Consider the following 14,969-nt stretch of genomic DNA (forward strand, 5'->3'; position numbering starts at 1 on the left):
GGAGGGGGGACACACCACCATCCCCAGGGGGGCAGAATCGCCCCTTCCAGTCTATTCCCCCTAAGGGCAGATTTGCCCCTCCAGGCTATTCCCTGCCTATAAGTCTGAGTCTCTCTAGATGGGATGCTTTGGTCCCCTCTTAGCTTGTGACATGTACCAGCACCAGCAGCCAGGCCAGCTGGGAGCACAGCCCCTCCCACCCTCATGGGCCAGCCCCACCTGAGCCCTGGGTCCGGGCAGCTCGAAGATGGGGGGTGATTTGGGCCGGACCCTGGCTGTGTGAGTCGGTGGGTAAGAACAGCAGGACAGGGGAATGGACCGACTCCCAGGATGCCTTGGGAGGATGCAGAAGCTCCTTCACTGGACGGTTTCAGGAAGAGGCTGCGTAAACCATCTGACCTGGATGGTTGAGACAGAACAAATCCTGCCTCTCGGCAGGGGGTTGGACTAGATGACCCTTGGGGTCCCCCCTAACCCTGTGGCTCTCTGCTGAGAAGCTCCCAGCACTTCTGATCCGGGGTCCGTATCTCTCCTCCCCTCCACCACGAGGACCAGAGATTTGCAGTGGAATCGGCAGCAGAGTGTTTACACCCGTTTCCCCATTTTGGCCCCCGGGCGGTTTATCTGACTTCCAAGCGGTTTCCCTTTGGAGGAGAAATCGGCACTATGAACCAGGCCTATTCTTTGCTTTCTGTGATCCCTTTCTGTGATCTCCAGGATGCCTCCTGGGTCACGTCCAAAAGGTTAGAGAAAAACGCCTCGATTCTCAAGCCATACAGGACCGTTGTGATCACCTCGCCTGAGCTCCTGTGCTCCCAGCCTTGGAAGGATTTGAGTTGTATCGGTAAAGGTCGGTTTCACCGTAGCTGTTAGCAGTATTGAAGTTGAGTTGGTCCCAGGATATAGGAGATGAGGTGGGGAAGGGAATGTCCTTTGTTGGACCAGCTTCTGTTGGTGAGAGAGACAAGCTTTCGAGCTACACAGAGCTCTTCTTCAAATCTCCTTCTGGTGCCTCCCGCACCTTGATTTCACTGCACACACACACACAGACCACCACCGAAATATTTCCATTGGTGAGCATCGAAATACGCCACCAGGCACAGTGAGAAAAGACTTTGCTTTAAGGCTATTGACTTTGTACTTTTTTGATGAGGGAGGTTGACAATCTGGATTTGGACAGTTCTAAAGCTTTAGCTTTTAATTCTTGTCAGACCCCCACATTGTCTGACCCCTTCTCCATAATTTCCCACAACTCTGAAAATTTAAAATAAATCAAAAACAATTTTTAAATGCTCAAACCCCACAATTTTGCACAGGGGGGACCTGGGGACCCAGCCAGGGGCCATGCCCGGACTCTGTTGAGCCATAGGAGGATTAAATCACCTGGGGCCCGGTGCATTGAGACCCTCCCACCATAGCCCGGTGAGTACCCAGCAGGGAGTTCTACCAGGGTGGTGGGTGAGTGACAGTGGGCCGAGAACAAAGCCCGTCACGGTGACCAGCATTGTCCCGTTGTTCCCTGGTGCTTCCCTGTCTGTCTGTGTGTCTCCAGATGGTATCTTTTGTCTTTAATTGTAAGGGCTGGGACTGTTTCATACTGTGTGTCTGGGCAGTGGCTAGCACGATGGGGCACCGATCTTGGTCTAGGAGATCCGTGCAGCTCCCGGTGTGATGGGGTTCCCAGTCAGTAGGGAGGGTCTGCACAGTATCCAGTGTGACAGGTGCCCCATTCTCGTATGGGGGGAGTATATGCAGCGCCTGGCGCAATGGGGGCCCTGATCTTGATTGGGTGGGTGTGTGGAGCGCCCAGCATGACAGGGGCTCTGATCTCGGACGGGGATGTCTGCAGCGCCCAGCGCGATGGGCGGCCCCTGTGCTCTGCCAACCCACAGCTAATACCAACCCATGGAGCCCATGGGAGGCTGTTGCCATGGCAGGAATGGTCCTAGCGGGAGGTGGCACCAGCTGCTTTGGGGAGGAGACAGAGTTTGCAAAGCTGATTTATTGAAGATTTTCAGAGCACAAGTCATGGGATCAAAGCGGCTCCTGGGCCCTTCCCCGTCAGCTTCCCAGTCAGAGCTGTAGGAAAGGCAGGAGATAACCCCCCACCCTTTGCCCTCGCCTTCCGCATAGTGCCCCTGTGCTTCCATCCACCAGCCTCTCCCAGCCGCGTCCCACAGACCCCAGCAACACGGGGCCCAAACCCAGTGTCAAGGGGGGCGGTCTATAGACATCTTGAGAGGGGCTGGCTTGGCAGTGCCAGGGGCAGGTCCGTGTGCGGCTCACGGGGCGGTGAGGAGGAGGGCGGCGAGTATCAACGCGGCTGGAGAGACTCTGGCAGAGGGGCCGTGCCTCTCATGTGTCTCCAGATCCAGCTGTTGTAGGCCGTCACCCGGGTAAAGACCCCGGGGAACCTGCAGTCAGCACAGATGGTTCCATGCACATATTTGGTCATAAACCAGCTCACGACTCCAGCCAGGTACCAGGTGCCGTCCTGCTGACAGGCCAGAGGCCCCCCGGAGTCTCCCTAGAGAGAGAAACGGGGGTCAGGGCCCCAATTCCCATCGCTGTCACAGTGAGAGTGAAGGCTGGATGAGGGGGTCAGAGAACATACCCAGTCTAAGCAACAAAGAGCAGCGACCTGTGTCAGGGATCTGGGCAGCGCCTTGCACAAGGGGGCCCTGATCTCGGCTGGGGTCTGGGCAGCACCTGGCACAAGGGGGCCCTGATCTCACCTGGGGTCTGGGCAGCGCCTTGCACAAGGGGGCCTGATCTTGCCTGGGGTCTGGGCAGCGCCTTGCACAAGGGGACCCTGATCTCGCCTGGGGTCTGGGAAGCACCTAGCACAAGGGGGCCCTGATCTCGCCTGGGGTCTGGGCAGCGCCTTGCACAAGGGGGCCCTGATCTCGCCTGGGGTCTGGGCAGCGGTGCTGTAATACCCACAATCAGCTGGGAGGAAAGGCTCTCACTTTGCAGAATCCCTTGGGGCTGTCCATGTACCCGGCGCAGATCATGCTGGGTTTGATTACGTTTGGACCCAGAGGTGAGTGTGGAGCCAGTGTCTTGTAACGATCGTTGCAGACTGCTGTTTTGATGATGGGAATCTCCAGCTCCTGCAGGGTCTTGGGTTTTGGGAGAGGCTCTGGAGGGGGACAACCGGGAGTGTGTCAGGGTTATTCCTGCGCCCCGTGGGCCGGGGTCCGGACGAGCCCTTTGTGCCTGTGGGCAGCTTCCCCCATGCCTGTGCCATTCTGGAGACAAGTCTATGAAGACTATGGCTAAGTGCAGGCATGTCCCTGTGTGGTGCCCCACAAGGAATACACAGACACACACACACAATCCCCTCCAGCAGGGGGCAGTGCTGCCCCCCCACACACACACTCACATGGCCCCGATCATCCGGGACCCCAAGCCTCTAACTCAGGAGCTCAATTGATTTGATTTAACAGAAAGAAGGTTGAGAGGTGAATTGAGCCCAGTCTATAAGTATCTACAATGCGAAGAAGTGTTTAATAACGGGCTCTTCAGCTGAGAGAGAAAGATCTAACATGATCCAGTGGCTGGAAGTTGAAGCCAGACAAACTCAGACTGGAAATAAGGTGTCAGTTTTTAACAGTGGGAAATTTACCAAGGGTCGTGGTGGGTTCTCCATCACAGGCAATTTGTAAATCCAGATCCAAGAGATCTGGTCTAATTTGAGCAGCAATTCAATCAGGGATGTTCTCTGCCTTTTGCTCTCCAGGAGGTCAGCCGAGATGGTCACAGTATCCATGACCACCAGAGCCCTCCCGTCCATAGGATGGTTTGGGGCAACTGCCCTGGGCCCCATGCTCTGGGGGGCCCTGTGGGGCCCAGGGTGGTCCGGGGAATTAGTGGGGGGCCTGGAACTGGCAGCAGGGGTCGGGCCCGCCTCCCTGGACTCACCGGCAGTGGTGGGAAGTGGAGCGACTTGGCTGGGAGGCCGGTCACTCCGTTTCCCGCCACCGCCGGTGAGTGTGGGGCGATTCCACTCCTGCTGCTGGCATCAGGCCCCCACTAACCCTCCAGGCTGCGTCGTTCAGGGGAGGGGGATTGGGAGAAGGGGTGGAATGGGGCTGGGGAGGGGGCAGAGCAGGGGTGGGGCAGAGCCGGAAACTGCTCTCCCCAACCCCCTAACAATTATGGACTCCCAGTGCCTCTCTGAGACTTCTAACACTTACTGGTCATTTCAACTTTTCCCCAGCCGGTGACCCAACACTTCATCTTCTCGGGGAACTGGCGGAAGGCCCCCGGCAGGGAGATGGGCCGGATGAACTTTGTGTATTTCACGGGCTTCTCCAGCCTCACCAAGGCGATGTCAGCAACTTTGGTCTTCTTATTGAAACTGGGGTGGAGGATGATCTGCTTCATATTGACCAGGATCTGATTTGGGGAGGGGTTGAGGAGCTGGTGTGCCCCCAGCACCAAACGGTACTGGGAACAGGACTGAGAGCTGCAGGAGAGAAAAAGAAAAGGGGAAGACAGGGGGATGCTGAGATGCAGCCACCTCTGGGGGGGGAGGGCAGTTGGGGAACTCATGCACAGCAGGAGGCCAGGGAAGAGTCATCACCCCCTGCCTGGGTTACTCACCAACTGAAGCAGTGAGCGGCTGACACCACCCACTGGGCTGAGATGAGGGAGCCTCCACAGATGTGGCGGTAGTCACGTTTTTTGGCATCAAAAAACTGCACACTGACCTGCCAGGGCCATCGACCCTCCTGGGCATCCTGCCCCTCTATGATACGGCTGAACACTGCACAAAACAGGGGCGCCATGTGAACATGGGACAAAGTGCACATCTTCCACCCAGAGCCAGGGATAGAACCCAGGAGTCCTGGCTCCCAGCCCCGCCCATACCCCACTCCCCCCCCACTCCCAGGGCGGGTGACAGAACCCAGAAGTCCAGACTCTTTACCTGGCTGGTCTTGACTCTCCTCTGCACCTGCGGAGGAAATGGAAATGTTGGGGAGACATGACAGAGTCAGGGCCATTGTGGGAGAAGCATCACTAGGGTCCGACTGGGGAGAGTGGAAGGTGGGGAAAAGAGCTGGAATAAAAGCCCCATCCACTGTCCCACAGCTCCTCCCATACACTAAATACTCTGCCTCAAATCGTAGGTGGCTACAGTGCATCAGTAGGTTTCAGAGTGAATGCTGACATGAGATGAAAGGGGGCTGCTCCCAGCTCTCTCAGGGCCACACGTCCTCCCTCCACCCTGCAAAGCCCAAGGGCGGGAGAGGGTTCGGGAGCAGAAGCTGAGAGGGTGCTGGGGCTGGGACTCCTGTGGGAGTGAGTCAGAGGGGCTGGAAGGGTCATGCCAGCCCCGGGGGTGTGTGCCTCAGAGGTGGGCTCAGGGTGGAGGGCTCACTCACAGCAGGGCCTGGGGACCGGCACATCATTTCTGCCCCTCAGTGCACAGAACCTGGTTTGCTCACGTCCCCACAAACCCTTGACCCCAGGCCCTGGGAAAGAGGCAGAGCCAGTCTACTGGGGCAGGATCATCCCCCTGAGTCGATTCCAGCCCGAGGGGGGCAGGATTGTCCCCTCCTGTGAGTTCCCCCTGCAAGGGGCAGGATTGTCTCGTCCAGTCGAGTCCCCCCCGGGAACAGGATTGCCCCCTCAGATCTATTCCCCACCCCAGGCTGCAGGGTCGTCCTCTGTGGTCTGTTCCCCGCGGCTCTGCATCGCTCTGGATCCCTTGGTCTCTCTTACCATGCGCTGGGGATGGCAGCATCACCACCAGCAGCAGCAGGGCCAGCTGGGAGTAGAGCCCCACCATGATCCTGCCCCACAGACGCTCTGGGTTGGGACAGCCCAGTTCAGCCTCCAGCCAGCGGAGCAGACAGCCCCTGGCTTCAAGGCAGCAAGTTATATACCCAGCTGGAGCCGCCCCGTGGGTTTGGGGTGTGATTTCAGCCAGACCACCAGTCGTGTGCCTCAAGAAGCCACGGCACCCCTGAGCCCTTATCTCCTGTCCCCAGCATTTTCCTGTTTAAAATTGTGAAGTACGGGAAAGTGAAAGCAGAAGCTCACGGACCCTCATCCTTCCCCCGCCCCCCCCCCCACCGCTTATGTGGCTTAGCTGAGATCAGGTCCTTGCTGGACCATAGCTGTTGAGAGGAGAAGTCAGGGCTGTGAATCAGGCCTGCCCTGTGGAGCCATCCCCAGTCCGGGGGCCACCTGCCCAGGTTCTCCTGGGACTGTCCCGTTGCTGGAGGTAGCCAGGCTGGGCCTTCTGTCCGGTGCTCAGTGCCCACGGCTGGCCACTGCTCTGGGGTCAGGATCCCCCCGGCCGGCCCGTTCTTCTGCACCTCCCTCTGCTCCCCTCCACTTCCAGGGAGTGGAGCACTTTTCCCTGGCAGCTATCGCAGGGAGCAGCCTCCCATGCTGCTCTCTCTCGTTGGCCTCCAGCAGCCAGGGGCACCAGAGAGATTTCCTGCCCCCACAGCAGTTTGGTGGAAGGGGGGTAGTGGGCGGGGAGGGATGGTACATGGGGGGGCTATAGAAACACTCCGCCACCATTGAGCTCAGAGAAGTTTTTTTCTTTACCCTGCCGTGGCTCCTTCACTTCTGCCCAATCCCCCAAAACTTCACACCCTCCCACCCTCCCACAACCCTGGCTGGCACATCCTGGCCGCAATCGCAGTCAGTCTCTGCAGCATCTGGAACAACGGGTCCCCGATCTCAGTGGGGGGGGGGTCTGTGCAGCACCTGGCATGACTGGGTCCCCAATCTCAGTCGGGGGGGCCTGTTCAGGGCCTGGTGTGACGTGGCCCTGATCTCAGTCAGGGAGGATCTCTGCAGGGCCTGGCGTGTCAGGGGGCCTGATCTCAGTTAGGTGGGGTCTGTGCAGGGCCTGGCATGACAGGGGCCCCAATCTAAGTCGGGGGGGAGGGGGTCTGTGCAAGGCCTGGTGTGACAAGGTCCCAATCTCAGTCGGGGGGGGGTCTGTGCAGGGCCTGGTGTTTCAGGATCCCTGATCTCAGTCAGAGGCAGGGGTCTGTGCAGGGCCTGGAGTGACAGGGACCCTGTCAGGGTTCCCTGCCCACTCTGAACTCTGGGGTACAGATGTGGGTACCCGCATGAAAGACCCCCTAAATTTATATTCCACCAGCTTAAGTTAAAACCTTCCCCAAGGCAAAAATTCCTTTCCTTGCCCTTGGATGGTATCGCTGCCACCACCAAGTGATTTAAACAAACATTCAGGGAGGGGCCACTTGGAGTCCTATCCCCCCCCCCCGAATATCCCCCCCAAGCCTCTTCACCCCCTTTCCTGTGGGGGCTTGAGAATAATATACCAACCAATAGGTTAACAAAGTGAGCACAGACCACATCCCTGGTTTTTAGGACACTGAAAATCAATCAGGTTCTTAAAAGAAGAATTTTATTTTAAAAAAAGTAAAAGAATCACACCTGGAAAATCAGGATGGAAGATAACTTTACAGGGTAAATAAAAAATTTAAAACCCAGAGGATTCCCCTCTGACTCTGCTTCCCAGTTACAAAACAGGAATAAAATGACCTCTTAGCATAGGGAAAATTCACAAGCTAAAACAAAAGATAATCTAACGCATTTCCTTGCTATTACGTACAATTTCTGTAATTTTAGATGTATCATTTCAGGATCTTTTTAGGAGATGTTTTTTCCTGCCCTGGTCCCCCTCTCTGTCCGAGAGGGCACACACAAAGAGAGCACAAACAATACCTTCCCCCCCTGAGATTTGAAAGTATCTCCTTTCCCCATTGGTCCTTCTGGTCAAGTGCCAACTAGGTTAATTGAACTTTTTAACCCCTTACAGGTAAGTGATTCTGTACCTCCAGCTAAGAGGGATTTTATACTACTGCTACAAAAAAGTTGTTACCCTTCCCTTTATATTTATGACACGCCCCCCAAATCACACATGGTGCTGGACAGCCTGTTGCACACTGGCTGTGATTTCTTCCAGAAGCTCTAGGGGAAAACAGAGTGAATAAGACACATGCACCTTTAGATATACTACTGATTATATAAAAACTAACAATATTTTCCACATTTCAAGGAAGATTTTAACCAGTTGATTCTGGGAAACTTTCATGGGAGAGTGCATCAGCCACTTTGTCAGAAGCTCCTGAAATGTGTTGTATGTCGAAATCAAAATCTTGGAGAGCTAAACTCCACTGAAGAAGTGTTTTGTTATTTTCCTTGACGGTATGAAGCCACTTCCGCGCAGCATGGTCAGTTTGCAGGTGGAAACGCCGTCCCCAAACGTGTGGGTGTAGCTTTTCCAGAGTATAGACAATGGTGTAACATTCCTTTTCAGTGATTGACCAGTGGCTTTCCCTGTCAGACAGTTTTTTGCTGAGAAACACAACAGGATGGAAATCTTGATTCGGTCCTTCCTGCATTAAAATTCTTCCACACCATGCACGGACACATCAGTGGATACTAGGAAAGGTTTGTCAAAGTCTGGGACCCTTAGCAAAGGGTCAGACATGAGTGTCACTTTAAGGTGGTTAAAGGCCTTCTTCGGTCCACTGAATGGCATTTGGCTGTTTCTTTTTGGTTAGGTCTGTCAGTGGGGCGGCGATTTGGCTGTATTGCGGTACAAATCGTTTGTAATAACCGGCCAAGCCTAAGAAGGATTGAACCTGTTTCTTTGACTTTGGGACAAGCCACTTTTGGATAGCATCCACTTTGGCCTGTAAGGGGCTGATAGTTCCTTGACCCACCTGGTGTCCAAGGTAAGTCACTCTGTTTAGGCCAATTTGACACTTTTTAGCCTTAACAGTTAGTCCTGCCTCCCTTATGCGCTCGAAGACTTTCCAGAGATGCTCCAGATATTCTTCCCATGAATCAGAAAATAAGGCCACATCATCAAGATAGGTGACTGCAGGTTCTCCCAATCCCACTAGGAGACCATCTACAAGTTTTTGGAAGATGGTGGGTGCATTTTGCAGGCCCAAAGGGAGCACATTAAATTCATACAGCCCAACATGGGTGATGAAGGCTGACCTTTCCTTGGCGGATTCATCTAGCGGTACCTGCCAGTACCCCTTGGTTAAGTCCAAGGTAGAGATGAACTGGGCATGTCCCAGTTTCTCTAATAGCTCATCTGTGCGTGGCATTGGAAAGTTGTCTGGGCGAGTTACAGCATTTAGCTTACGGTAGTCCACGCAAAAACGTATTTCCCCATCTGGTTTGGGAACTAGAACCACTGGAGATGCCCATGCACTTCCAGAGGGGCGGATTACACCCATCTGTAACATATCCTGGATCTCCCGTTCTATAGCAGTTTTGGCTTCAGGAGACACCCAGTAAGATTGGGCTCTAATTGGGCGAGCATTACCTGTGTCAATGGAGTGGTATGCCCATTTGGTCCGTCGTGGGGTGGCTGAGAACGTCGACGCATAGCTAGTGCACAGCTCCTTGATCTGCTGTTGCTGCATATGCCCAAGGGTCATGGAGAGGTTTACCTTTTCCACGCCACCGTCACTTTTTCCTTTGTAGTAGACACCTTTGGGCCACTCAGCATCGTCTCCTCCCTGGGCTGTAAACTGACAAACCTTTAATTCTCTGGAATAAAAGGGCTTTAGAAAATTAACATGGTACACTTTAGGCTTTAGGTTTGAGGTGGGGGATGCTATGAGATAGTTAACAGCTCCCAGGTGCTCTTGGACCGTAAATGGCCCATCCCAAGATGCTTCCATCTTATGGGCCTGGAGCGCCTTTAAGACCATGACCTGGTCCCCTACTTTGAAGGAACGCTCTCTGGCATGTTTATCATACCAGGCCTTTTGCTCTTCCTGAGCATCTTTTAGGTTTTCACTAGCTAGGGCTAAAGAGGTTTGGAGGGTATTTTGTAGGTTGGTTACAAAGTCCAGAATGTTAGCTCCTGGAGAAGGCGTAAACCCCTCCCATTGCTGCTTTACCAGCTGTAATGGCCCCTTAACCTCACGGCCATACACAAGTTCAAATGGTGAAAACCCTAAACTGGGACGTGACACAGCCCTGTAGGCAAAGAGCAACTGCTGCAACATTAGGTCCCAATCATTGGAGTGCTCATTCACAAATTTACGTACCATGGCCCCCAAAGTTCCATTGACCTTCTCCACCAGGCCATTTGTTTGATGGTGGTAAGGAGTGGCAAGCAAGTGGTTAACTCCATGAGCTTCCCAAAGGCTTTTCATGGTCCCAGCCAGGAAATTAGTTCCCGAATCAGTAAGGATGTTGGAGGGCCAACCTACCCTGGCAAAAATGTCTGTTAATGCCTGACACACACTTTTAGCCCTAGTGTTGCTTAGAGCTACTGCTTCTGGCCATCAGGTGGCAAAATCCATGAAAGTCAGTATGTATTGCTTTCCTCTGGATGTCTTTTTTGGGAAGGGACCCAGAATATATACAGCTACTCGCTGAAATGGAACCTCAATTATGGGGAGTGGCCGGAGAGGGGCTTTGACCTGGTCTTGGGGTGTTCCCACTGTTTGGCACACCTCACAAGACCGGACATAGGTAGAAACATCCTTGCCCATTTCCTCCCAGTGGAAGGACTTTCCCAAACCATCTTTGGTCCTGTTCATCCCAGCATGGCCACTAGGATGTTCATGGGCTAAGCTCAAGAGCTTGACCCAGTACTTAGTTGGAACTACCAACTGTCTCTGAGGATGCCAGTCTTCCTGGTGTCCCCCAGAAAGAGTTTCCTTGTATAAAAGTCCTCTTTCTACAACAAACCTGGATCGATTAGAAGAGCTGAGAGGCAGTAGGTTGCTCTGTGCCACCGTCCAAGCTCTCTGGAGGCTTTCATCTGCTGCCTGTTCCATCTGGAACTGTTCCCTTGATGCTGGAGACATCAGTTCCTCACTGGATGGTGGACCTGGGCTTGGTCCCTCCGGAAGCGATACAGGGGATGGGGCTGTTTCTGTTGACTGAGAACCGCTCTCCGCTGGTGCACTGTGTTGGGGTTCAGGCTCTGGCTGAGCCTGTTGTGTAGAGTCATTTGCTGCTGATGCCAGTGCAGGCTCGGTGGTGCCCTCTGGTGATGGGGTTGTAGGCGGGGTTGCAAGCGCTGGATTCAGGGCTGGCAATGGTTCTGGTGCTGGTTACTCCACCAGTTCCAGTTCAGGGACTGGCTTTGGCTGGTTCTCTGGGTCTGAATCCACTACGGGTGTTGCAGTCATTGGCATGGGGTTTGGTTCCACCACCTCCATCTGAGTCTCTGGTAACACAGACGGGGCCCTGGTGGAAGGCTCAGGAACAGGGATAGGTTTGGAGGCGTGCTTAGCCTGGCTGCGGGTGACCATTCCCACCCTCTTGGCCCGCTTCACATGATTGGCCAAGTCTTCCCCCAGCAGCATGGGGATGGGATAATCATCATAGACTGCAAAAGTCCACATTCCTGACCAGCCCTTGTACTGGACAGGCAACTTGGCTGTAGGCAAGTTTAAAGAGTTTGACGTGAAGGGTTGAATCATCACTTGGGCCTCTGGGTTGATGAATTTGGGGTCCGTTAAGGATTGATGGATGGCTGACACCTGTGCTCCAGTGTCCCTCCATGCTGTAAACTTCTTCCCGCCCACACTCACAGTTTCCCTTCACTCTGAGGGTACCTGGGAGGCATCTGGGCCTGGGGACCTTTGGTGTGACCCCGGTGCAATGAACTGTAATGTGTTGGGGTTCTTGGGGCAGTTGGCCTTTACATGCCCCAGCTCGTTACATTTAAAACATCGTCCAGCTGATGGGTCATTGGGGGGAGGGGGGTTGCTGGAGACTGGTGTGGTGGGACAATTAGGTGTTTGGCGGTTTCCTTGGGATGTAGTTGGGGCCTTGGGCTGCCCCGGTAGCAGGGTTTGGTCTGAGGTTGCCCCTTCTGGTCTCCGCTCCAGCTGCTACTAGCTTTTTTTCCCCCCGCCACCTCCACCCATCTGGCTCCAATCTCCCCCCCCACCTTGATTACAGTTTTGGGCTTCCCATCTAGGATGTACCTTTCTATTTCCTCAGGAACACCCTCTAAGAACTGCTCCATTTGCATTAGGAAAGACAGATCTTCCAGAGATTTAACGCTGGCTCCTGATATCCAGGCATCCCAACGTTTCACAAGGTGGTCGGCGTGTCGGGAAATGCCACGTCTGGTTTGCACCTTAGGGCTCTGAACTGCCAACGGGCCTGCTCGGGAGTTAGCCCCATTCTAATTTTGGCTTTTTTTAAAAAAAGTTCATAACTGCTCAGGTGTTCCTTAGGCATTTCAGCTGCCACCTCTGCTAAGGGTCCACTGAGCTGCGGCCTCAGCTGCACCATATACTGGTCTGTAGAGATGCTGTACTCAAGGCGGGCCCTTTTGAAATTTTTTAAGAAGGCCTCTGTATCATCGCCTACCTTGTAGGTGGGGAATTTTTTGGAATGGGGAGCGGTACCTAGAGAAGGATTGTTAGGGTTATCTGGTAGACCCAGCTTAGCCCTTTCAAGATTTAAGCGCTTCAGCTCTAACTCTGTATCCAAGCGTTTCATCTCCATTTCTGTCTCCAAGCGTTTTGCCTGTTTCCTCTCCTCTGTTTCCATTCCAAGCGCTTTAAGGCCATCTGTCTTTCATGTTCTTTCTGTCTCTCTTCAGCTTCCAATCTGGCTAATTCTAGTTTCTTTTGGACCTCACTTTCCGTCATCCTAGCCTTTCTGCGCTTAGCCTAGCCTAACCCAAGAGCTAGAAAGAAAAAAAGAACCCAGCTTGTGAATTCCCTTGCAGGAACTTAACTACTCTGCCTTCAAGCAAAGAAAAAAAACTCCAGCTGCTCTCAGCTAAAAATAAATAAATAAATAAATAAATGTCCTTTTTTAAAAAAAACCTCCCTGGTTTTCAATCAGCCAAAAGAAAAAATCTTTTTAAAATCCTGAGGTCTGTGCTTCTGGTCCAAAATGATCCCACCACACTGCCACCATCTCAAGATTTCCTCCCCACTCTGAACTCTGGGGTACAGATGTGGGGACCCACATGAAAGACACCCTACACTTATTTCGATCAGCTTAGGTAAAAAACTTTCCCAAGGCACAAATTCTTCCTTGTCCTTGGACAGTATTGCCACCACCACCAAGTGAGTTAGACAAAGATTCAGGAAAAGGACCAATTGGAGTTCCTGTTTCCCCAAAATATCCCCCCAAGTCCCTTCACCCCCTTTCCTGGGGAGGCTTGAGAATAATATACCAACCAAAGAGGTAAACAAGGTGAGCGCAGACTAGACCCTTGGGTTTTTAGGACACTAAAACCCAATTAGGTTCTTAAAAGCAGAACTTTATTATAAAGAAAAAAGTAAAAGAAGCACCTCTGTAAAAACAGGATGGAAGGTAATTTTACAGGGTAATAAGATTTAAAACACAGAGGATTCCCCTCTTGGCAAAACTTCAAAGTTACAAAAAACAGGAATAAATCATACAATTATAGAATCATAGAATATCAGGGTTGGAAGGGACCTCAGGAGGTCATCTAGTCCAACCCCCTGCTCAAAGCAGGACCAAGCCCCAACTAAATCATCCCAGCCAGGGCTTTGTCAAGCCTGACCTTAAAAATATCTAAGGAAGGAGATTCCACCACCTCCCTAGGTAACGCATTCCAGTGTTTCACCACCCTCCTAGTGAAAAAGTTTTTCCTAATATCCAACCTAAATCTCCCTCTTAGCATTGGGAAAATTCACAAGCTAAAACAAAAGTTAATTTAACGCATTTCCTTGCTTTACTTACAATTTTTGTAATCTTAGATGCTTATTTCAGGTAGGGTTTTAGGAGACGTTTTTTTTCCTGCCTGCTCCTTCTCTCTGTCCTGAGAGAGCACAACAAAGAGAGCACATACAAAACCTCCCCACACAGATTAGAAAGGATCTTCTTCCCTTATTGGTCCTTTTGGTCCGGTGCCAACCAGGTTATTTGAGCTTCTTAACCCCTTACAGGTAAAGGAGGGATTTTATCACCAGGAAGCTTACATAGATTCCTGGGGCTCTGTGTGTGTGTAGCTTAGGGGAACCACGTTGGTTTGGGGAAGGATTGCAGGCAGTCTGCTCGGAGGATGGGTGTGAAGTTTGCTTTGTCTCTTTGAACCCCTTCTTGATCTAGGTCAGTTTCAAGCAGTCCCTGAATGACCGTATTCATTCCTCCCAGACAGCGTGGCCACAGGCACACCTCTGTGCCTCTTGGTCTGCCCTGAGAGCAAACTGGAGCTGTTTTCCCCTGGGGGAAACTGAGGCTTTCTAAAAATATTACAAAAAATCCCCATGTTGTCTGCCGGAAGTTGAGAATGGTTACGGCAAGGGGTTTGTCAGAAGGGAGACGTAAAATGCAGAGTATTGTGTTCCAAAGCCGTCGGAGTCAGGCAATTGCCAACAAACCCATCCAAAATTGTGACTAACTCCCCAAAACTGTGAAAAAAAATCAAATAAGCGGGGGTGGGGGGCAATTTGGGTCCCAATGTCAAGATGCTGGGCAGGGATTTGGGTCCAAACATCATGTGTCATGGGGGATTTGGGGCCCAAGGTCATGATGGTAGGTGAGGATTTGGGTCCAAACACCATGATTCAAACAAGAGTGAGAACAATCGACGCCTTCCCACCTGGCCCAGCCCCGTGTTTACAGGCCAGACCAGCCGCAGGCCTGCTCATGGACAAAGACAAAAGGACTCACAGAAAGACTCTGAACTGGGCCCTTTGGGCTGAGCTGAAACACCCTGAATGTGGAAAGAGAAAAAGCCGGATGCTGTGTAAGAGAAGGAAAAGGGGCTGGAGCACCCACCAGCAGCTCCCCGCCCCACCCCCCCGCCCAAGCTCACCTCCGCCTCTGCTCCGCATCCTCTGCGAGCCTGCTGTGTGCCCACTTTCCCCCCCAGCTCCCAGCACTTGCCACCACAAAACAGCTGTTTCACACGGCAAGCGCTGGGAGGGAGGGGGAAAGAGGGGAAACGCAGTGCATTTGGGGAAGAGGCGGGGCCGGGGCGGGGACTT

General features: G+C 52.9%; 1 pseudogene across 1 annotated transcript; it reads right to left on the bottom strand.

Annotated features, from left to right (window-relative positions):
- Positions 1–1,965: 1,965 nt before the first annotated feature.
- On the bottom strand, positions 1,966–6,002 carry LOC311521603 (serine protease 27-like; annotated as a pseudogene). Its single transcript, XR_014714689.1, has 6 exons — positions 5,731–6,002; positions 4,934–4,960; positions 4,609–4,771; positions 4,200–4,471; positions 2,970–3,142; positions 1,966–2,527 (listed from the first exon to the last, which is right to left on the bottom strand). The product of XR_014714689.1 is annotated as a serine protease 27-like (transcript).
- Positions 6,003–14,969: the final 8,967 nt, after the last annotated feature.

Source organism: Lepidochelys olivacea, assembly GCF_965140295.1.
Source record: "Lepidochelys olivacea isolate rLepOli2 genome assembly, chromosome: 6".
NCBI classification, from domain to species: Eukaryota; Metazoa; Chordata; order Testudines; family Cheloniidae; genus Lepidochelys; species Lepidochelys olivacea.